Source organism: Globicephala melas, chromosome 17 (assembly GCF_963455315.2).
Source record: "Globicephala melas chromosome 17, mGloMel1.2, whole genome shotgun sequence".
NCBI lineage: Eukaryota > Metazoa > Chordata > Mammalia > Artiodactyla > Delphinidae > Globicephala > Globicephala melas.
Window position 1 is genome coordinate 44,115,474 of NC_083330.1, and position 12,121 is coordinate 44,127,594.

General features: G+C 39.4%; 1 protein-coding gene across 4 annotated transcripts in view; it reads right to left on the minus strand.

Moving 5' to 3' along the window:
• The window catches only part of ANKRD46 (ankyrin repeat domain 46), a 37,714-nt gene extending 25,593 nt beyond the window's left edge, over window positions 1-12,121 (minus strand). Inside the window, exon 1 of one of the 4 annotated variants that reach the window (XM_030863009.2) lies at window positions 11,997-12,121. The gene's annotated coding sequence lies outside the window, so the exon portion shown is untranslated. Of the gene's footprint in view, window positions 1-11,587; window positions 11,776-11,850 lie in introns of those variants that run through there. The other 3 variants (XM_030863012.2, XM_030863010.2, XM_030863011.3) reach the window with 3 other exon arrangements.

Genomic DNA, 12,121 nt, shown 5'->3' on the forward strand with positions numbered 1-12,121 from the left:
CTGTAATTATATAATAAAGACATTAAATAAGCACTGAGAGGTCAATGTGAAGTCTTTTTTTTTTGAATCTGTCAATATTTAATTTATTTTCAAACCAGCAAACGGGTGTCATTAATTAAGAGGCACCTTAATGGAAGGATTACAACCTGGCGAATCAGAAAGTCAGATGTCCCGCCCGAGGCAGTCAGAGGTTCTGGAAAGGAAGCAGCAGGTTGATGTTACCTGCCTAGAGTGACCCCTCAGTCCTGCGGTGAAGGTGACACAATTCCTGGGCCTCTGACCTCACTGACGTTACGTCTCAGGGGAGGAGGGAAAAGCAGTTGTGGCAGCAGATCATATCTCCACTGAGGGGGAAATGAGACGAAGGCCATCTTAGGCATGGACTGGAAGCTGCCCACAGTCCTACTTCAGGCTGTGGCCATGTCTTGTTTCCAGCTCCATGGAGACAGTGGACCACCATCCATTCTCAAGGAGGCAGCCGCTGGGGTACGGTGGGCCCATCCCAGTTGGTGACCCATCCCGGTTGGTGGCCCATCCTGGTTGGTGGCCCATCCTGGTTGGTGACCCATCCTGGTTGGTGGCTTGTTCCAGTTGTGGGCCCACTGCAATGTGAAGTCTTTCATGCACATGTAGTACTTCTGTAATAAAGTTATCTGATTTTTTTTAAAATCAGTTTTTTCCTAGACACAGCTGTATTTTATTTACATGAACTAATGGTGCCACCATGTGGCCTACCTGGGCTTCAAGAGCAATGTGAGCATCTAGAACAAGCAAGAGGAGTGAGGGCCTTTGAAGTTTCCCTTTGTCCCATTTCACAGTCACTTATTATAATTCTCACTAATTTTGAAACTGTTCAGAATTGGGATGAAGTTCAATTTTCCTTAAAAAAGAAAAGTTTACCTAATATAATGTTGTATGCCAATCATATCTCAATGAAGAAAGAAAAGAAAAGAGAAGAGAATATTCCCTGGCAGTCCGCTGGTTAGGACTCAGCGCTTTCAGTGCCTTGGCCCAGGTTCAATCCCTGGCTGGGGAACTAAGATCCCGCAAGCCGTGCAACACAGACAAAAAAAAAAAAAAGACCAGTTTACCAAGCAAATAAATAGCATAAATATGATTCCAGGCCTTTAAAAAAATCTAAACCTCATTAAACCCACCTTATCAGACTTCATTTATACAGAATTGTTAAAGTGCTACAAAAATGACTTTCTTATTCATTTCTTTGGTGTTATTTTAAAATATAGGAATTACAACTTTTGTAAATTATTCCTTATTTCCTAAATAGTTCACAAAATTTAACCAGACTTCACCTCAAATAATCTGAAAGCACAAGACTGTGTTCTTAGGAGAAACTTAAGTATTTCTATGAAATTTTTACAGCTGAAGGGCCATCCAGGATCATCTAACCTAGATCATCGAACCCAATCTCCCTGTTTTACAAATAAGGATACTGAGAACCAGAGAGGCTGTAACTTTACATGCCAACCCTCACCTCTAAGGTTCTAGCCCTATTCATCATCTATGGTAGAAATATAAGGTACATCATCTTCAACATAATAGGCTTTCACAGTTCTCCTATAATCTGTTCCCATTCATGCTCTGAATTATGTGCTAAATGGAAGCTAGCATGTATTGCATCCTTAATATAAAACACCCGTTCTAGTGACACAGGACCCTCCCTAAGCTATACAACCCAAGAGAGGACCTAGTGGACTTTGAGGTGTGGTCTGACTGCTGGTAAGGCTATGCAAATCACTCTAGTCTAGAGCTCCATGATGCTTACACTTATGGCCTAGGTAGACCCTTAAAAATCAGGAACTCCTTACACATCATCATTAGACCCACATCCTACTCCACTCATTCCAACCTCTAGGGACCCTGGTAAATAATAAGAATGCGCAATGAAAAAGTGACTAAAGACAGGCCTAAGGGGCTCACGTAGCCGAACCTTCAAAAATGGCATGTTTATTTGTATAGATACCATATGGGGTAGTAATTTCCTCTTTCTCCCCACTGGAAATAAGAATTAAGGATGAGACCTTTGGTAGGAAGTGAGTACAGAGTTCTAATAAGAAAGTTGAGGAGCGTCTGAGGCTTTAAAGGGAGCCTTTGGTTCTTTTCCTGCTGTCTCTCCTTTGGACTGTGGGTAACCTATTTCGGGAGGCATCTTTTGATACCCTGAGAAAAGAAAGTAGTGAGTTATATGCTTAGAAACGGCTCTAGGTTCAAGAAAGAGAAATAGGGATTTTTTTTTTTCCCACTAGGTTTTTTCTGGTTTTTTAGCCCAGCTTATGAGGATAAAAATAAGTATAGGATTACAAGCAGAAGCTGTAATTTTTGGCTGGAGTCTTCCTCATGCTGCCACTTACGATCCTAAGATGTGGGGCAAGAAGTGGGAAATGCCAGTATTGTAAAGTGGAACTGAATCAGCAGTCCTGGTAGCTTCTTCAGTAGAACAGCAATTCTGAATAGAGGGACAATGCATCACAGCAATCCTCTTCCTGACTGAGACCTGGCTCCCACACATTGGATCTGTGAGTTGGCTCAGTTTACTTAGGTCTGGTGTAATCAGGTTCTAGGGTATCTTTCAGAAACAGGAATAGGGGCTGGCAAATCCCTGTATCAGTTTCCCATGGAACTATTTTTATAGACTGCCCAAAGACCTACCAGGCCATTGTGACCAATATGGGAAAGAGTGGTCAGTGATTAAGGTCTCAAGTTTTAATAGATACATGGCTCTTCCAGATGCACTGAAATGTCTTCTCAGCAGAGTGATTTTCTTAACATTGTCAATTAAAATTGTTTGTTAGGTTTAGCAAATACAAACCTCATTTTCCTTCTGGTCCTTATTTTCAGTCTCTTAAAATGATTTAGTATTTTGTCATTTGGTCTGTGACAAATACTAAAGAAACTGGGAATAATATGGTAAATGTCTTCATTTCAAAATTTTTTTTCTGTATGAACTGTAGATAGTGTCATGACGTACTATAAAACTGTTAGGAAGAGTCTTTTTTTTTTAAGTTTGAACAATTGCTACTTTGAACATTTGTCCTTGTACTCAAGAGAACTGCATTGTCAAGCAAAGATAATTATGATAGGAAAATTATTCTTTAAAATACTATGAAAAGATGATTACTTCATGGTCTTCAAACAATAGATGGGAGGATAAATTTCTTATATTTAGATAAATGAAGCAAATTACATTCTCAGAATTCACAAGCTTTGGATTTGGGAAAATGATCTAGGAAATGAAATGTTTAGCATTTAAAACTACAGAAAAGCATAAGAACAGATACAAAAACAAACTAAAGGCAAACTTTTGAGTTCAAAGTAACTGTTAAATTTATTGATACTCTAGCACATCCCCACCATCCCCCCCAGTAATACAAATACAAATGAACCTAAAATTTTTTACAGTATATACTGCCTTTTCATACCACTTGCCTTCTAACTTCTCTGGCCCAAATTTTAGTTTTTAATTATATTTTATTGGATGGTTTCCTGTGTGTAACTTATCACTTAAAAAAGATTTAACCCAAGAGTTCCTCAAATTTCTCAATGTCAAATATCTTTATCTCCACTTCACTTCAGGCTCCCTTCCTTGGACTTTGTCCTCTGGAACTTGGTTCCACCACCCAGATCCTAACCCTGAACTCTCTCTTAGCACAACTATTTCTGGATTATCTTTTACCCTTTCTACTCTATCACGCCTTATAAAATGTCTCCCATTTACATCTCTCAACCTCTTCTTTAGCCCCCTTTTGGCTACCTCGAGCAGGAAGAAATCTGTCTGTACAACTGTCCATCTCTTCAGCCAGCTTCTGGTTCCTTCTAAGGCTCACTCACTTCTAAGGCTCACTCCCATTTCCACCAGGGAAGAAGGTGCCTTCCCCATCCAGAGGACCATGACATATAGAAGCAAAGACAATGTGTGTAAGTGTAAGGTCAGAGGGGAAGGCCTAAGGGGACTGACAACTGGATAAAAGACTAAAAAATAACTTCCAGAAAAAATGAAGAATTCTATCAAATTTCAGTGTCAGGGTTCTGCTAACCTAAAGGTACCACTTCCCTCTCAATCTAGGTAAGATTGAAGCTAGAAACCTAACCAGTTAGGTGATCATAAGCTATAAACAGTAAAGGCAGACCTAAAGACTTGAATCAAGAGATTTTTGCTCTGTGAATTTATCAAGAACTATTCTTTATGATAGGCACTGAGGGCTACATATTAATCAAAAGATTTGCATCTTAGGTCCTAACTGCCATTTTCTACGGTACGATCTTAAGCAGTCAGTCTCTAAGAGCCTTGGTTTCCTCATTTGTAAAATTGGGATAATAATATCTGCCCTATCTACAAAAGGACTTTGAAAACTATAATGCAATATATAAATATAAAATGCTAGATTTTTTGCTTAGTTTCCTAGTGAAAGTTCCCCTTAAAGAAATTCAGCCTGAATTAAGGGCAAAAGTATTTCCCCATCTTGGTAACAACAGGTAAAAAGATTTCTGCCCTGCAGGAACTCAGAGGCAATTCTTAAGAATCTGGTGCTCTGAAAGGGCAGAGTGAGCAGAGAAATCGAAAGAGATAGTAACAGTACTGTACACTGGAATGTGAGTACACAAGGCAGTTCTATACACAGACCCATCTGGATATCTTGCTTCCACTTCCGCATCACATCTAACACCCAACACTCCACACTGCTCCCCCCCCAACAGAAACACTTCCAAATTTCTGTCAGTGGTACAGAGTTTTTGTTGGTGTGTGTGTGTGTGTGTACGCAGATATGATGTTGAGGTGAAGGCAAGATATACAGATGGGACTCTAGTAAACCACGTTTCTAATCACCATCCTTGATGCCTTCTTTTCTCCTGACACTGAATCAGACATAAAGTCCTGTCAACTCTTCTTTCGTTGTCTCTCAAATTTTTTCCTTTCCATTTATACTATTTCAACTCTTACTTTGCATTCTGACAAACAACCTTATATGAGAAGTTTTCCAATGCTTTCCCAATTGGTCTCTCAGTCTCGTTCTCTCCCCTATCACCCCCATCCCAGTCAATCTACACTAGGTTGCCATGTTCATTTTCTCATTTCATTCTTTGTGAACATCACTTCCAAGCTAAAAAAAACTTCTTAGTGATTCCCATGGTCCAAGTATGACCTTTTATCTAGCCTACTCCAATAAACTCCTAACCATTCTCCACTTATACCTTCACCCCTCTACAATTCATTTTCCACATGTAAACAAAATCTTTCAAAAACACAAATCACTTCATGTCATTCCTCTGCTTTAAATAAGTCGATGGCAACCCAACACATTTAAGATAACATTTAAAACCCTTACCATGGCCTACAAAAGCCCTGAATGATTTCGCTCCTGCCTACCTCCCCAATTTTAGCTTTCACCATCCCCGCTTCTTGCTCTCTATACTCTAGCCCCGCCTGCCTCCTTCATGCTCCCTGAAGCTCTTTTCTACCTTAGGGCCTTTGCACTTACTCTCCCCTCTACGGGAATGTACTTCCTCTTAAGTGAAGATAGATCTTCACTTAACTGGCTCATTCTCAGCACTCAGGTCTCAGCTCAAAGGTACTTATCCCCACAACTTACTTTTCACATCACCCGGTTTACTTCATTCCTGTTCTTACCACAATCTATAATTTTACTATTTGCTTATTTGGTTAATCATTTCCTGTATATCTCCATTTGAAAATAAGTTCTTTGAGGGCAGGAGCTTGCCTGTCTTGATAACATGATCCACAGTGTCTAGCAGTGCCTACTGCAAACTAAGTGCTCATTTCATACTTTTATGGTTAAATGAATGTATGGTACAAATGTAATGTAAAGTATGCATTCAAACATACGTTCAGTGGAGTCTGGAAATTAGCATACGTAAGGTCTAAATGGTGACAACCATTTAGGAATGAAGACACCCACTGAAGGTGGCCACAGACCATAACTACACTAAAAAGATAAATAACAAGGTCCTACTGTATAGCACAGGGAACTATATTCAGTATACTATGATAAATCATAATGGAAAAGAATATGAAAAAGGATGTATATATATGTGTATAATCACTCTGAATCACTCTGCTGTACACCAGAAACTAACACATTGTAATCAACTATACTTCAATAAAATAAAATTTCTTAAAAAGTTACATGAAACACCAAAAAAAAAAAAAGAGAGAGATAGTGACTCTTCATCAACATGGTGAGACTGACCTTTGTTAATCTTCTAGGTGAAAATAATAAAATGTTGTTTTACTTTGTCTACTACTGATTTCAAATAAAGCTGAAAAACTTTCAAAAAAAAACCTCACACACACAAAAAAAGGGAAACCATGTTCATATGACTACTTCTTGAAAGTCTTTTGATGTCTAAGAAGTAGGAATTACTTAGAAATAATAAACCAATATTTGTTACCTCCTTCCATAGCAGGCACATGTTAGCTAGAAATGAAATATTAAAGCAAAATGAAAGTATGGATATTTCAATACTTATTTTATATAATATGGAAACATTAGCATAAATACTGGTTATTTTATTTTTTTTAATTCAGAATTCATGTTTTAACAAGTAAAATTAAATGTTCAATACACCTCAAAAACATTAATAACATTTCAGAGCATCAAATAAAAATATAAACTGGTAAAAATATAAGTGGGCATACACTATCATCCTAATACAATGCAGCAGAAAAATAAAGTGAAATATTATCTAAAAATAAACCACATGAAGTAATAAAAATGGCAAGAATCCCAAAAAATTGAAAACGAAAAATGAATTTGATTTTTTCTGACAGCATAATTTTACAAATGCATTACTAGCACTGCAAATGAGTTGTGAGCATATTTTTGTGCAAATTTTTCCAGCTGCTGAAAAATCTCTCTATATTAACTTGAGGCAACATAATGGTAATATAATTCCACATCTTCTGACTCCATCTTCAAATCGTTTGATCTTTTCTTTGAGGTCCCTCTCTTCTTTTAATTACTTCTTTATTTTTGCAGAAACTGCAATCTTATTATTGCTAATGAGCTTTTAGCTGTGTCAGAGAAAACATTTCCAATTTGCCATCTCTTAATTTCATCAGGGATATCTCAATCAATTTCAGTACTCTCAATTTTAAATTTTGCTTATTTGGAAAGTTTCTGAATTAGTTAGGATTATTTTTACAACAGATTTGATGTGACAATTTTCTTTCTCCTCTCGAGATAAGGGAAATACAGAAGAGAAGTTTTTTTAAAACACATGTAGCAGCATTCAGTTTGAAATTAGAAAATATAATTCCCTGGCTATGTCCCAAGGCATATATACATAAGGTTTTAAAAAATATCCCCAAACCCCACAAAGATATATCTTCAAAAATACTTTAAAATAGCACTAAATATGAGAACACCAGACTGCTGAGAGCCAGTGTTGCAGTTATTAATGCTAGGTACCATACATTTAAATTTTAAATAAGCCTTATGTAGTCGTAGCTACTGGACAATGTGGCTCTAACATATAACAAATTTCTGTTTATGTGTATCTCTATTCTGTTCCCACAGTCTATGGGACATATATGTGTCAATACCACACTGTCTTAATTACTCTGGCTTTATAATAGTTTTTGGTATCTTGTATGGCAAGTCTCCGAAATTTAGTCTTCATAGTAACAATTATTTGCCATTCCCTATTCCACCTGAATGTAGGATTACTAACAAATGTTATTTTGACATACATGCTAATAATTTTTCTTATTCTCAAATTCTAAAATTATCCAGAAATTTTATTCTGAGTCCACTATAACCACTACAGAACATTCCATTTCATGATTGTTGTCTAGCGTTTAATTTTACCTTTAAAAAAAAAACCCAATTTTTAAAAGAATGGTTAACTAAATTATCAACATTTTATCAATCAGACCACTCTTTTTAAAAAAATCCCATGCCTGTAGATTCACTCTTCTGACTGAAGTTCATCCTTCAGTCCTTTAATGAGGATCCATGAGTAGTAAACTCTTTCAGTCTTTGGAAATTTTAAAGTGACTTTGAGTTTATTTTTGAATGATAGTTCATGTGATTACAAGATTGTAGCTGACGCTTACTTTCCCTCAGCACTTTGAGGCTATCACTCCACTGCTTCCTGGAATCCATTATTGCTAGGAGACATCCGCTTTAGTTTAATTGTTGCATAAGAAAAGACTTTTTCTTTTTCTTTATTTGGTTTAACAACATTGTGAAAATGACTCTACTACCCAAAGCAATCTACAGATTCAATGCAATCCCTATCAAACTACTACTGGCATTTTTCACAGAGCTAGAACAAAAAATTTCACAATTTGTATGGAAACACAAAAGACCCCGAATAGCCAAAGCAATCTTGAGAACAAAACACGGAGCTAGAAGAATCAGGCTCCCTGACTTCAGACTATATTACAAAGCTACAGTAATCAAGACAGTATGGTACTGGCACAAAAACAGAAATATAGATCAATGGAACAGAATAGAAAGCCCAGAGATAAACCCATGCACATATGGTCACCTTATCTTTGATAAAGGAGGCAGAAATGTACAGTGGAGAAAGGACAGCCTCTTCAATAAGTGGTGCCGGGAAAACTGGCCAGGTGCAAGTATGAGATTAGAACACTCCCTAACACCATACACAAAAATAAACTCAAAATGGATTAAAGACCTAAATGTAAGGCCAGACACTATCAAACTCTTAGAGGAAAACATAGGCAGAACACTCTATGACATAAATCACAGCAAGATCCTTTTTGACCCACCTCCTAGAGAAATGGAAAGAAAAACAAAAATAAACAAATGGGACCCAATGAAACTTCAAAGCTTTTGCACAGCAAGGAAACCATAAACAAGACCAAAAGACAACCCTCAGAATGGGAGAAAATATTTGCAAATGAAGCAACTGACAAAGGATTTATCTCCAAAATTTACAAGCAGCTCAATATCAAAAAAACAAACAACCCAATCCAAAAATGGGCAGAAGACCTAAATAGACATTTCTCCAAAGAAGATATACAGATTGCCAACAAACACATGAACGAATGCTCAACATCATTAATCATTAGAGAAATGCAAATCAAAACTACAATGAGATATCATCTCACACTGGTCAGAATGGCCATCATCAAAAAATCTAGAAACAATAAATGCTGGAGAGGGTGTGGAGAAAAGGGAACACTCTTGCACTGTTGGTGGGAATGTGAATTGGTACAGCCATTATGGAGAACAGTATGGAGATTCCTTAAAAAACTACAAATAGAATTACCATATGACCCAGCAATCCCACTACTGGGCATATACACTGAGAAAACCATAATTCAAAAAGAGTCATGTACCAAAATGTTCACTGCAGCTCTATTTACAAAAGCCAGGAGATGGAAGCAACCTAAGTGTCCATCATCGGATGAATGGATAAAGAAGTTGTGGCACATGTATACAATGGAATATTACTCAGCCATAAAAAGAAATGAAATTGAGTTATTTGTAGTGAGGTGGATGGACCTAGAGTCTGTCACACAGTGTGAAGGAAGTCAGAAAGAGAAAGACAAATACTGCATGCTAACACATATATACGGAATCTAAGAAAAAAAAATGTCATGAAGAACCTAGTGGTAAGACGGGAATAAAGACACAGACCTACTAGAGAATGGACTTGAGGATATGGGGAGGGGGAAGGGTAAGCTGTGACAAAGTGAGAGAGTGGCATGGACATATATACACTACCAAACGTAAAATAGATAGCTAGTGGGAGGCAGCTGCATAGTACAGGGAGATCAGCTCGGTGCTTTGTGACCACCTAGGAGGTGGGATAGGGAGGGTGGGAGGGAGGGAGATGCAAGAGGGAAGAGATATGGGGACATATGTATATTTATAACTGATTCACTTTGTTATAAAGCAGAAACTAACGCACTATTGTAAAGCAATTATACTCCAATAAAGATGTTAAAAACAAAAACAAACAAACAAAAAAAACTGCTTCTGCTCCTTCTCTGGTGCTCCCTATCCCTCTTCACTGCTTTATTTTTTTTCTAAGCAACTGTTACCATCTGACTGGATATATTTTAATTTTTATAAAGTATTTTATTTACTGTCTCCATCCCCACCTTCCTCCAGTGGAATGTTACCTCCCGGAGGACAAGAATGCTGTTTTCTTTTGTTCCTCTTGCATCCCCAATGCTTAGAACAGTGCTTGGCCCTGGGAGGCACTCAGTGTACATTTGCTACGGGAATGCTTAATATGCAAACTCTTAAATCCTGATAAGGCTAAGTGTTTAGGACACTACAGTATCTAACTTCTTTCCACAAACGGAAATACCATTTCCCTTCTGACATTGACAGAAACTGGAAATCTTTCTCTTCCATATAGTAACACAATCTGCTCTAAATAACATGCCCCAAACCTCTTAATTCCTTTTTACTTCAGTCTTTCCTACATCCTCTAAAATATTAACTTTCTGTCATCGAAAAATCTTTCATTTCCCTTCAACACTACTGTACCTAATATTGCAAAGGCAAAGTGAACTCACTACAAATGGTATCAAAATGCAAATAATGAAGAAAAGTAATGAAGCTCATTAACAACCAAATAAATCCAACTCTACTTCAAATCAAAGTGCATCAGAGCAGTGAGGGCCCTAGTTCATGCTTAACTTTATTATCACTATTCTCCTTAATGAGTAAACATTTTTCTCATTAAACTCCTTTTTTTTTTTTTTTTTGCGGTACATGGGCCTCTCACTGTTGTGGCCTCTCCCGTTGCGGAGCACGGGCTCCGGACGCACAGGCTCAGCGGCCACGGCTCACGGGCCCAGCCGCTCCGTGGCATGTGGCATCTTCCTGGACTGGGGTACGAACCCGTGTCCCCTGCATCGGCAGGCGGACTCTCAACCACTGCGCCACCAGGGAAGCCCTAAACTCCTTTTAAACTAAAAATAAGTTGGTACAGGACTCTTGCATTTAGCCATGAAAATTAAACCTGAGAGAAATCAGTTCAAGCTGGTTCAAGTCAAATTAATAAGCAAATAAAAGTCTTAGGGAACGTGTTTGGATAGGTAACAAGCAGAAGCACTGGAGTAAGGGAGATGAATGAGGTTCAAATCCCATCTCACCCTTTACTAGCTGTCTGACCTCGGACAAGTAAATTCAGACTCTGTTCCTCAGTTTCCTTACCTGTAAAATGGAAATGGTACTTCCTACGGTTGCTACAAGGATTAAATAAAGGTACTAGGTTTTAAAGCACCCAGCACAATGACATATAGTAAGCACTGAAGAGAGCTATTACTATAATTTCTACATCACTGATAATACAGCTCTTTAAGCTAAGAGTTCCTTGGTACCACCGTCATTTTTTAAAGAGTGAGAAGGGTTACTATTCAATGGTATATTTTTTTTACCTCGTTATGTTCTGTAGCCAATTCTGAACACTGTGGACCGTTCTGAAGAATAAACGTGTTTTTCTCGAGGCAGAGCACTGTACTGGAAGACAATCTGCTTCCAGCATTGCATGTGAATAAGAGGCAATGCTGTCTTTTAACCCGGACACCCGGGGTCGTGTGCCATCGGGACAGTCCACTCACCTCTCAGCAGCTTCTGTTTACGCCTAGACTACGGGCGCCTAGTAAACGGCCACGTACTATCTGTGCCAACGCAAGACACAGCGCACCTTCTCGGGACCGGCGCCTAGAAGCCGGCCGCGGGCTTCGGCTCGGACCTCCGACCTTGCGAAGCCCCGCGAGCACGCCCGCCCCAGCTCCGCCCGCCGCGGCCGACCGCGCAGCCTTTACCCACAAAACCCCCAGAACCCTCGCAGGCCCTCCCAGCTCTCGCGAGCGGCACAGACCCGCCAGGAAGCCACCCGTCGCACCACCACGGGTCTGGTTCCCTGCAGCCAGGCCCCGGGCCGATGCTTTCCAGTGCTTCGGGGCTGGCGGGAGAGGTGTCAGTGGCTTCCGTCCGGAGGCCGCTCGCGGGCCGAGGCCCAGGTACCTTCAAGTCGGCCGAGCAGCGGTAACAGCGGCAGCACCGTCCCAGCGGCGGCGGCGCCTGCGGCGGCGGGCGGAGGGGAAGGGCTGACCACTGAGACGAGTCGGGGCCCCAGCTGGCCAGAGCGG